This window comes from Saimiri boliviensis, chromosome 12 (genome assembly GCF_048565385.1).
Source record: "Saimiri boliviensis isolate mSaiBol1 chromosome 12, mSaiBol1.pri, whole genome shotgun sequence".
NCBI lineage: Eukaryota > Metazoa > Chordata > Mammalia > Primates > Cebidae > Saimiri > Saimiri boliviensis.
In genome coordinates, this window is record NC_133460.1 from 61,661,817 (window position 1) to 61,673,678 (window position 11,862).

Below are 11,862 nucleotides of genomic sequence, written 5' to 3' on the forward strand. Positions count from 1 at the left end.
AGGTTAATGTTATGAGAAGAGCTAATAAATGACCTAGAAGCACTTTGCTATTACAAATTGCTAATATTGTGTTAATCTATGGTTATAGACCAGAGAGTGGAATGTGAGACATTCTTATTATACACATCATAATTCTGCACACTTCAATCAAGGCCCTTCTCCCCTCTTTCTATCTAGACTAAATCATTCTAATTGGTTTGCTCTCTTGTCATGTGCAAGCTTTGCCTTATCCTTGACAATCTCTGTCCCTTTTCCATCATGTTAATAAGGTTATTCACTTACTTAGAACAAAGGCACATCTGGGTCAGAAATTAAACCTGGATTAACGGAACTCTGCTGTTTTGCATCCTGGAAGATCCTTTTCTTTCCTCCATGTTAAAGAAGTCTAACATTTGAATGGAATAGATGGGAATCAGATCAATGGGAAGCATCATCATTCAAATCCTGAGCCTATTATACCAAGGCATCTGGTCTCCCTGCTTCTGGCTGACAGAGCTCATAAAGCTTCCCAGCTTCCTTTCTGGGTAAGGGATATAGCATAGTAACATGCAAACACTTAAGCAGTCATAAGTCCAGCATCCCAATTTTAAATTCCATACATTTGTCCTGTAATTCTAACTTCGATTTTTTTATCCAGCACTACCTCTATTTTAACAGAGCACATGAGAGGAGACATGACTGACTGAAAAATAAGTAGTTCTTTTGACCCAAGTGGTCTGTTTACTAGTTTTTTTTCTCTCCAGTACAGTATCACACTTCACTCTTTACAATAAAAGTTGATTAATTCAGAGCTCTGCTGAAATTTACATTTTGGGTTATACATTTCAAAGCCAACTATATTGGCCTGATTTCCAAAGCAAAATTGTAAAAGTCTTTGTGTTACATCTTGAGCATGGAAATAAGAGTTTAAGGAAAAATAACACTACATTCAATTAAATAATAATTATTTGTGGTAAAATGAAAAAAAAGGAACAAATTAAAGTTGACAAGGTATTAGAAATTAATTTCATATTATAGCAGATATCTCTATATGCTACTAAATATTACTTGTCTTTATATGAAATACTAGAAGTTACTAAATACTATTTATCTATTTGTTCAATACTATCATATGTCTATACAGTCGTGCATTGCGTAATGGTGGGGATACATTCTGAGAGATGTGTCTGCTGTTAGGCAATAGAGTTGTTGTGTAAGCAGCATGGAGTATAGTTACACAAACCTAAATGGCATAACCTATACGACTAGCCTAAATGATATAGCTTATTCCTCCTAGGCTACAAGCCTCAACAGCATACCATGCTAAATACTGTAGGTAATTGTGACTTAATGGTAAGCATTTGTGCCTCCAAACATATCTAAACATAGGGTACAGTAAAAATGTAATATTATAATCTCATGGGGCTAACACTGTGTAGATCAGGTGTCCCCAAACTACGGCCCGCAGGCCGCATGCGGCCCCCTGAGGCCATTTATCTGGCCCCCCGCCACACTTCAGGAAGGGGCACCTCTGTCACTGGTGGTCAGTGAGAGCAGCACAGTATGTGGTGGCCCTCCAACGGTCTGAGGGACAGTGAACTGGCCCCCTGTGTAAAAAGTTTGGGGACGCCTGATGTAGATGGTCCTTTGTTGACAGGAACGTCATTATGTAACACAAGAGTGTAATTCTAAAGTAGACTCTGTTCTTTCCATAATCTATGTATAATAGAAACCTAGCACACACAGTTGCTCAAAAGATAAACTTATGTTCAAAGATCAAGCAGTCCCACAAGATGAGTTCTCGAGAAGTGTCAGAACAGAAGAGAGAAATGCAGAGACAGAAAGAAACAAAATGACACTTTAGACATTTTATTTTATAGGACAATGGTTTTTTTTTTTCTATATTACATGATGGCTTAGTCTTCTAAACAATAGAAATTTACAGGGTATAAAGATAGAGAATATCTAAACAGAGAGAATACCTTTTCCCTAAGAGCCATTTACTCGCATAATAAGAGTGTTGGAGTCTAAAATTGTCTTTCTTATTTTCCCTGAGATAATCGCTTACATTCCAGGGTAGAGTTCTCTTTTTCTTCTCCTCAAGAGAGGATTTGTTTATGTTCCTGGGTAAAACATAAGCTCTCTTTCCTTTTCTAAAATTTTTACTTACACATTTCTCATTGCATATATTTACTGTATTAGTCTGTTCTCATGCTGCTGATAGAGACATAGCTGAGGCCAGGCAATTTACAAAAGAAAGAGGTTTAATGAACTTACAATTTCACATGGTTGGGTGGCCTCACAATCATGGCAGAAGTCACGTCTTACTTGGATGGCAGCAGACAGAGAGAACTCCTGTTTATAAACCATCAGATCTCATGAGACTTATACACTATCAAGAGAACAGCATGGGAAAGACTTGCTCTCATGATTCAATTACCTCCTACCTGGTCCCTCCCACAACATGTGGGAATTCAAGAGATTTGGGTGGGGACACAGCCGAACCATATCAACTGACCAGTTATATTTCCTCTTATACTTAATGTTTCCAACACAAAAATTCATAAATGTTTGAGATGCTGGATATACTAATTACCCATATTTGATCACTATACATTATTTGTATTGAAACATCACTATGTACCTCAAGAGTATGTATAATTAATATTTATCAATTAAAAATACATAAATAAAGGTGAAAAAAGAATTACTCAAAAGTCAAAGCTATAAAATAAAAAGCCTGACAAATTCGGGAAAAAAGCCTGTTCATATTACTTTCTCATTTTTCTTAATAAGCTATAGTGATTCTTTATATATTCTGCATACTTACCTTTTGTTTATTTACATGCATGTATACAAGCATTTTTTTCCTACTCTAACAGCTTGTCCTTTAACTTTGTTTATGGAGTTCTTTTCCTTGTGGTTATGAAAAGCAACATTTGAAAATTCTGGGCTAAGTGTTAGCTGCATGGGGCATTTTTGTACCTTCAAAGAGCCTGGGTAACATGCTCTTCTTCTTTCATGGTGTTCTTTCAGCAGGACAGGGCTTCTGAGTCATGACTACATGTTCTTTGCAGAGCACCAACACTACTCTACATGATAGAAATGCCTGGTTCCTAAAATATTTCTAAGGAAGATTGAAACTTAAACCCAACTCATAACGCTCCACTACTGCTACAGTCACACTTTACATAGGTATCTCTTTAGGATTTTATAAAGTGCTTCCTTTTTTGAAAAACAAATTTTATGGGGTATCTTTAAAGTTTACAACATGATATTATAAGATACATGAAGATTGCATGTATTGACTATATAGTATAATATAGTAAAGCAGATAAACATATCTATTATTCCAGCAGCTCAGATATACTCTAAATATTTTAAAATTTTGGAGTTTTTCTCCTGTGGTGGGAATCCTGCTGCATGTTACATGAGATGTGGCTCTCAGAGCATTTTCCTTTAGGAAGCTGAGGCATTCAATAATTATTTTACTTAGTAATACTTAGTAGGCACTTAAACAAAAAGATCTGTTTTTTAATCAAGAGATTTCATGTGTGTGTATATTTATAAAAACTATATATAAAACTGTGATAGTCTAGCTTATGAGCATACATATGGGGTATCTCAGACCCTTAGGTTTGGGTTTTAAAAAACAGATGACATTCTTTTTTATAGTTTTACTTTTTTGGTGTAGTAAAATACACATAAAATGTACCATTTTAGTCATTTCACAGTGTCCAATTTAGAGACATTAATATGTTTACAATGTTACACAATCATCACTGTTACATAATCCTAGAACATTTCCATCACCCCAAAAGAAAATCCCATACCCATCTGCAGTCACTCAATTATAAGAGGTGATATGGAGGCAGAAGATTCAGAGAGCTGAACACAATTCCCAGGGATTGGCCAGGAACCTGAGATAGGATTACCCTGTCTATGCTATTTCATACCACTTCCAGAGGAAATACAAGTGAAAATGACTATGTAATTGGCCTTTGTTTGACTCCTATGGCCTTTGTCTTTAATTGGCATACTGTTATGCTATGCTGCCTTCTCTTCTCCCTCGGGTATCTAAGAACTAGAACACAGCTTTATTTCTGGACAGACTATTGTTATAGTTGTTGCCTTTTCCTGCCTCTTCTCTCAGAGGAGCTGGAATAGAAAATCATGAAGGGAATTAAGTGATTCTCTTACGTGCTCTGGTGCTAGCGCTTTGCATTTTCATCCCTGAGCTCCCTGCTGCTTTCTCAAAAACCACTGAATTTCAAGAATCCTTGAAATGGTTTTCTGCCTTATCATATTTGCCACTGTGCCCTTTAAAACTACGTGGAAACCTCAGGTTTGTGGATAGCACAGGTGGAATGATGTTTTGTGCTTCCTGAGGCTCCCCTCTGCCAGGCACATGTTAGCTTAGTGCTTCAAATGTCAGCCCAAGTCCTTGCTACCTCCTTTTCCTGCTGCCTGGGGAAGAGTGTGTGTGCTGGAGTTGGAGCTCTTGCACTCCTCAGGTGATTGTTCTCACCGCCATTTCCTCCACATGCATTAGGTGAAACTTGAGGTCCGAGCCTCCTGCAAGGTCTACCTTTTAAGGACTCACACATTGGGCTCTCAAATGTACACTTACTTGTTCTGTTTATTCTAAAGGAAATGTGGGTATCTCTCAGGCCAGGATTTAGTAACTAGTTTTCGCTAGACAGCAGGTTAATACCTAGATCACATTTTTTTAAAAAACAGGATTAAAGGGAACTGATTAGGTTTGCTGAGTTTTTTTAGCCTAATTCCAAAGCATGGAAGAGTGCTCTAGGTAGGAAAGAAATCTTTTTCTTACGATTTGTAGCTACCTACCGTGCCTGACTTGGTGCCTGTGTGAGGATTAAGCCCTTAGTCTGCTCTTGCAATTACTCAAGTGACAAGTTAAATTTGCTTTTGTGATAACAATAAAAGTTGTCATCTTTCCTTTTGAAAAAAAAAAAAAAAAAAAAAAAAAAAACCACTGAATTAAAAGTGCTTATGGTAACTATGGCATACCACTTCCCCGACCCTGAATAATGGAGAAAGTAGAGCTATAAACCTTGCATGCTTAAAAGATTATAGGTCAAAATGCTCCCACTCCACCACCTCCATACACAAACACAAAGAAATCTAATAAAAAATAAGTAGCACTTGGTTTCCATTTATTCATTCATTCATTTATTCTTTCATTTTTCCCTTTATTTATTCCTTCAAATAGCAGGTAGAGCCAGTAAACTGTTCTGTTAGCCTTGACTCTGATCCCTATCAATCTGTTTATGCTGCTGCCAGAGTGGTCTTTTCCAAATACAAATCGAATCATATTCATTACGTCCTACCATATTTCCCTCTTTCCTTGATGAAAAATACCAAATGGCTATCTTCTTAGCGTCTGCACTTCCTTATAGCTCTTGATATGATTTACAAGACTTGATAATCTGTACCCTCATCCTGGTACCTCCAAGTGTATTTATATCAGAACTTTTATCACATTGTATATTCACTGATAACTTGGAGTACAGAGTGCTTGAAGAGGACACGTGAGAAGAATGATTATCTTTGTTATCAATATCCATATCTGAATAATTGACATCATGTTCTATATTAAACTCATCTAAAGTAAATCAAATTCAATTCTAAATGGAGAATTATTCAAATGCTATGGCTATACGTGTGTGTGTGTGTGTGTGTGTGTGTGTGTGTATGTGTGTGTATGATATAATGCAAAGTATATTGTTTCAAGAATATCAACCAAAAATATATTGTTTCACAGTTAAGTGACACCTTTTATCTATATCTCAAACCACTTATATCCAAATATAATTTATATGCTATATTAAAATAAAAATAATTGTTAAAATTGTTCTCAAGGCAAGTGATGGCTCATACAAAATATTGACTGAATTCTGTTAAATGAATATTGCCTCACTGAAGTACTTTATTGGGAGGGATTATGGGGATAATTTACTTAGGAGGGAATATCATGAGTGCTGAGGAATGACAGCACAAATATTTATTATGTCTAGCTATGTTTTATTCTGCAAATTATTTGAAATTATAAAGTTGCTCATTTATTTCTTATTCTCAGCATCTGGAGATAACATAGTATAGGAACTAAGTGCTTAGTAAATTCCATTGAACGAATTATTAAATGAGTAATTCAATGAATAATTAAATAATATAGTAAAAAATAACATGGAAGAGATATTGTTTTTATTCTCATTTAATCTCATGTATATAAAAATAATTTATTTTTTATAAATTCTTTTATATAAAAAGAACATAGTTTTATATATCAGAGTTAAACAAACAAATGAAGCACAATAATTTATGCAACCCAGGGGTGCACAAACCTTAGCAAGCCCCAGCTCCAGGGAGTGTGATGCAGTAGGTTTTGGATGGGGCCCAATAATTTATATTTCTAGCAAGTTTCTAAGTGACACAGCAGCTGCTGCTGCTGCTGTTTCCAGGACCACAGTGGCTGTGAGAACCATTGATGTCACCAAAATATCCATAGATATATTATATACCAGGATATCCAGGAGGTCAAATTGTTTCATGGAGACACAATTTTCCTTTCTTTATCTTTTGACTCTGCTTTTCTCTGCAGTGAACTCATCTTAAGGCAGAGATTGCAAGAAGGATCTCGCAGCACACACAGTCTTTACAACTATATGTCTCAGAGGAACAGGAGGACTCCTTTCTGATGGTTTAAGCAAAATCTCAGGGCTGATTCTGATCACCCCATGTAATTGATATCGCCATCAGATAAAACAGTAGCAGTTCTTCAAAAGGAAATTAAATGCCTTTGGACAAAATGTAGTATATCCTCTGCCTACTCTTTTGAAATTGTGCTCATCAAAGCCAATGTGTGGGGCTACAGCCCTACCCATGTGTGTGAGTGCAGAGCTAACACTGGGGCCACTTTCTCCCAATCCAGAGCTTTCTAGAACTTCTTCTTTACCTCTGTTCTTCTCATTCCTCTCCAACATGGATCTAAAAGAGTTCCTAGATCTTACAAGAAAAATCTATCATGACAAGATCTAAATAGTCAGGAAGATATTCATTAGGAACAGTTAAAATAATTTTAGTCAAATTAAAATGGGAATCATAAAAAATTCATTTGACGTTACTGAACCAGAATGGCTCAGATAACTGCTGTCAAAATGGTTACTAGAAATTGCATTAAAGTGCTTTGCTTCTTTATGTAAAAATTAATAAAGTGAAAGCACAATAAAATCATTTGGATTTTATGGGTCAAACGTTCTTTTAGAGGAGCTGTGTTGAATACATTGATGTAATTATTATAAGGCAGCCCACCATTTATCTCAAGATAGATATGGAAAGTTCCCCTTCCTTATCATTATAGCTGACATGGCAGTAGCGGATAATATCACACCACAATTGCATACTTCTCTGATTAGTTAACAAGAGTCCAATAATTTTTACACGTGTTGCATCCTTCCTATAACTATATCTCCAGTCTCTTTACCCTGATAGGACAGGGGAAGACATGGCATGGGTTGCTGATGCTGTGCTTTCTGCACTTCCAGGACTCCTGAAGATACCAATTCCTCTCCCTTCCTTGTGAGATCCTGGGTTTCAAATGTTTTCTTCACTTAATTTTGCTGCTGCTAGGCCCTCTGCCCTAGAGGCCTTTTTAGGTTTTGTTTTGTTGTTGTTTTTCTCTCAGCTGCTATTTGTATGACCTCCTTTAGAACAACTGTATCTCATCAGGTAGCTGTTGTGAGTTTATCTCCTCTGAGAAGGTATATGTCAGATAATCTTTGAATTATGAGGATCCTCAGTGAGCAGTGAATTGTACAGCATCTAGTGAGGAGGCTGGTGTGATTGTCAACTTTGCCAACAGAGGGTAAGCTGCTGACCCTACGCCGGCCACGTGGCCCACCTCCTCCAGCCAATCTACCCAAGATTATTAACTTTTTCACTTCTCATTTTGTTTCACTATGAGTCCACGTATGTTTTCTTCTCAGATTCTAAAGAATGCTCAGAGGAATAATGACGGAAGTATCCAGCCTCCTGAATCGAATAGTTATTATTTACCAGAGGCTGGTGTAATCCCTATATATACACACATGCATCTATTATCTTTCTAACAACCACATAGGGTGCTTATTATTATTTTTAATTTTAATTTTTTTATTTAGATGAGGTCTCACTCTGTTGCCCAGGCTGGAGTACAGTGGCATGATCATAGCTCCCTGCAGCTTCCAACTCTGGCTTCTGAGTCACTGGGATGACAGGTGTGAACCATTGCCTCTGCCTCTGGCTATTAGTATTAGCCTCATTTTATGACGAGGAAAGTTAGACTTCGAGAAGTTATATTATGGTCCATAATTGGAAGGCTTATGATGAAAACCAGATTGTTTATGTCTGAGTCTGTATAGCTGTGGTATTCTACAATCTCCCAAATAGGCTTCTGGTAGCTATACTAATTGAGGAAGCCTAACTGCTCTAACAGCCCCCCAAATGTATAGTGATTAAGAACACATGAGATCTTTTTTTTTTTTTCGTGGAATCAGAGTGAGGTTCAAGAGAGGGTGGGGAATATAGTCTAGATGGGCACTGGGAAGGAAAGGGACAGCTAGCAGTCTTGAGCACAGCTAAGAGTCTCTCAGCACATCTGAGAGTCCATACTTTCCAAAATGATTATGAAAAATTGAGCCCTACTAATTTTTTTTTAAGTGAAAATAAGGCCAGGTGCAGTGGCTCATGCCTGTAATCCCTGTAATCCCAGCACTTTGGGAGGCTGAGGCAGGCCAATTGTGAGGTCAGGAGATCAAGACCATGCTTGCTACCATAGTGAAACCCCATCTCTACTAAAAATACCAAAAATTAGCTGCTGGTGGCGGCATGTGCCTGTAGTCCCAGCTTCTGGGGATGCTGAGGCAGGAGAATAGCTTGAACCCAGGAGGTGGAGGTTGCAGGGAGTGGAGATAGTGCCACTGCACTTCAGCCTGGGCAACAGAGCAAGACTCCATCTCAAAAAAAACAAAACAAAACAAAACAAAAGTAAAAATAAAACGTCTAAAAGGACATCAAACTCTAAAGGGAATAGAGTACACATCACATAGGTTGATTATTAAATATTGGTTGAGTGAAAGAATGCAGCCCTCTCCACTTATCTCTAAATTTATACAGAATCGTATGTCATTTCCAGGTTTGTTCCATTTTTGTTTATAATTTCTAAACAAGTAATATGTTAATATGTATAATTAGACAATGTGTACATGCAGGTCTTAACAAGTACAAATTTGGTATATTCATACAACACAGTGATTTCCGTAAGTGGCAAATTAAGCTAGTTAAAATAATATCCAGATGTCCCCTTTTAAAAATTTTATATGCCCAGAGGATAAAAACACAATTTGTGGGAGTTATCTGTTTCTGTATGAAGAAGTATATTATGTGGCAAAACGTAACAATTTGATTTATACAGTACAATGTTATGTAAATTAAGCACACAATATGTAACTTTTTTTCTGTGCATTGGCCTTTCTCTTTAGCTCTTAGTTTGTTGTAATAAAGGGGAATATTATGATTTCGAAGGCACTGCCTAAGAAAAATTTAATTAACATGAGCAATTTCAAAATTCATTTAAAATCTTGCAGTGAAATATTTTATGGACAGTGAAAGTAGTAAATTATTGATTGGCTAATCAAATTCTCAATTACTGACTAACTGATGAGCTGCCATCTCTTCAGTAACAGATATTCTCTGGGTGTAATGGCTTAGACTGGCTCCCTCAGCATCCATCACACTCCCTTACAAATTAGGGATTTCTTAAAACTCTGCCATTCATTTCTATTCATCAGATTTATGAAGTTATGATTTTAAGACTGTGAAATCTTCAATCTTATAAGTTTCTGTTCACAATCACAACCACCTTAGATCAGGTCCCCTTTTGTGGTTATCTAACATGTCTGTGTTCAATAAGACACAATCAAAAACTGCAAGGACTCAGACTCATTATCAAGACAGTGGCTGCAATAAGACACGATCAAAAACTGCAAAGACTCAGACTCATTATCAACACAGTGGCTGACTTTCTAGGTCAGTCCCAACTACATGTATGTGACAATGAGAGACCTCCTGGTAAGTCAGTTCCAATCAAAGCTAGAGCTGATATTAAATAAAATCTCAGGCTGATAAACTACTGCTAATGGAATCCCCCTTCTATATGGTGGGTAAAGTCTGGTATTACCTGTTATTTTTAAGTTCATTGTCCAGGGGATCTAGAATTACAAACTTTTTACCTTGTGATTGATTGGAGATAATTTTTTTAAGGTGAAGAAAACCACGGCTTGAAAAAAACCAAGGAGCAACAATTCAATGTTTTATAAAACTAAATCATAATAATTATGCTCTTTTAACAGTTCCAGTGCTTGTTCATCCAAGTTCCAGACTGATTGACTTAACGAATACTTGCTTATCACATGACATTTTGAATGATGTTTGCCTTTACAGAATTTTATACAGGGCTTTAAGACAAGTAAATAGGTAACTTTAATAAAAGGGGATAAATCTTTTGATGGATTGAGGGAAGTAGGGACAAAAAAAAGAGGAAATAGGATGAGGGACTTGATGTCTTTCTCATAACTGTGACATTTCAGCTGAGGACTGAAGATAAATAGTGTTGTGGAGACTTTTCTAAGTGAGGATTTCTAAAACTTTACTTTTATGCCAGTCAAGTTTATTACTTGTGTCAGATTCATCTTCTTTCAGTATTATTTATTGACTAGTTATTTTTGATCAGATAATATTTTTAAATTAAAATTATTATGGAAGACAACTTGATGTCATTTCCATAAGAAGAAAATCAAAGTCTTGTATTGTGAGCAGAGGTATTTTGTGAAAATAAGTACCTTAACACAAAAATGTAATTAAATCTTAGTTGATTACTGCCTTCTGCGGATGGCTGTGAGCCTAAGACCTTCTCTTGCCCGCTAAAATAAAATATTAGTGATCATAGTGTTAAGCAAACAAATTCAGCAACATGAAAGTGAGACTTCCTCACTGATGTAATCTGGTTGGTTAGAAGATGAACCTTTCTGACATTGTGATACATAATTTTCAAAGCTCTGTCTGAGCATCAGTCTAACATTGTTCTTATACAACTTGTGGTACAGGCCTCACATCTGGAGACTCACATGGATAGGGCATAGAAGAGAGCAGCAATTAGGACCCAGAGGCAAGAAGGAAGGAGAGTTGGTAACCTGGGAATTATTTGTTATAAGTTAAATATGATTTTAGAGGAGCAAAATTGAAACGATCTTTGCAAAAATGTTAACTGAAGAAATTATGACAGTGAAAGAAGTCAGACCTAATGGACTCCATCTTGCTTCTAACATTTAAGCAGTCCTTGTTCATTCCTGGGCATAGGCCAAACTAACTTTGGGAAGGAATTTACTTCATGGTTTGACTCTGAAAGAAAATTGATAATAGCCCTTTGCTGCTTGAAAAGACTCCCTTCTTGCCTGGGTCCAATCTGCCTTTGCAGGACTTAACACATTAGCTACAAGAACAGAAACTAAAGTTTAGGGGTCATGCAGCCTCTGGCTCCAAATCTGAACCTCCCCAAATTACTCCTGGGGATAACATCACTATTGTAAAACCTAAGATCAGTGCTTGAAGTATTTTGCAGACTCTGCACTGGATGGATCAGCAGACATCACCCAGACTGGTAATCTGGCTCAACCAGTTCGGCCATCCCACCCAGAAAAGAAAACAGTAAAAAAACCTCATTTCAGCCCCCTGAGATTCCATCTCAAACCTGGCCAGTCAGTACTCCCCACTTCCCAAGCCCATACCTGCCAAATTATCTTTAAAAACTGAACCCTGAATGCT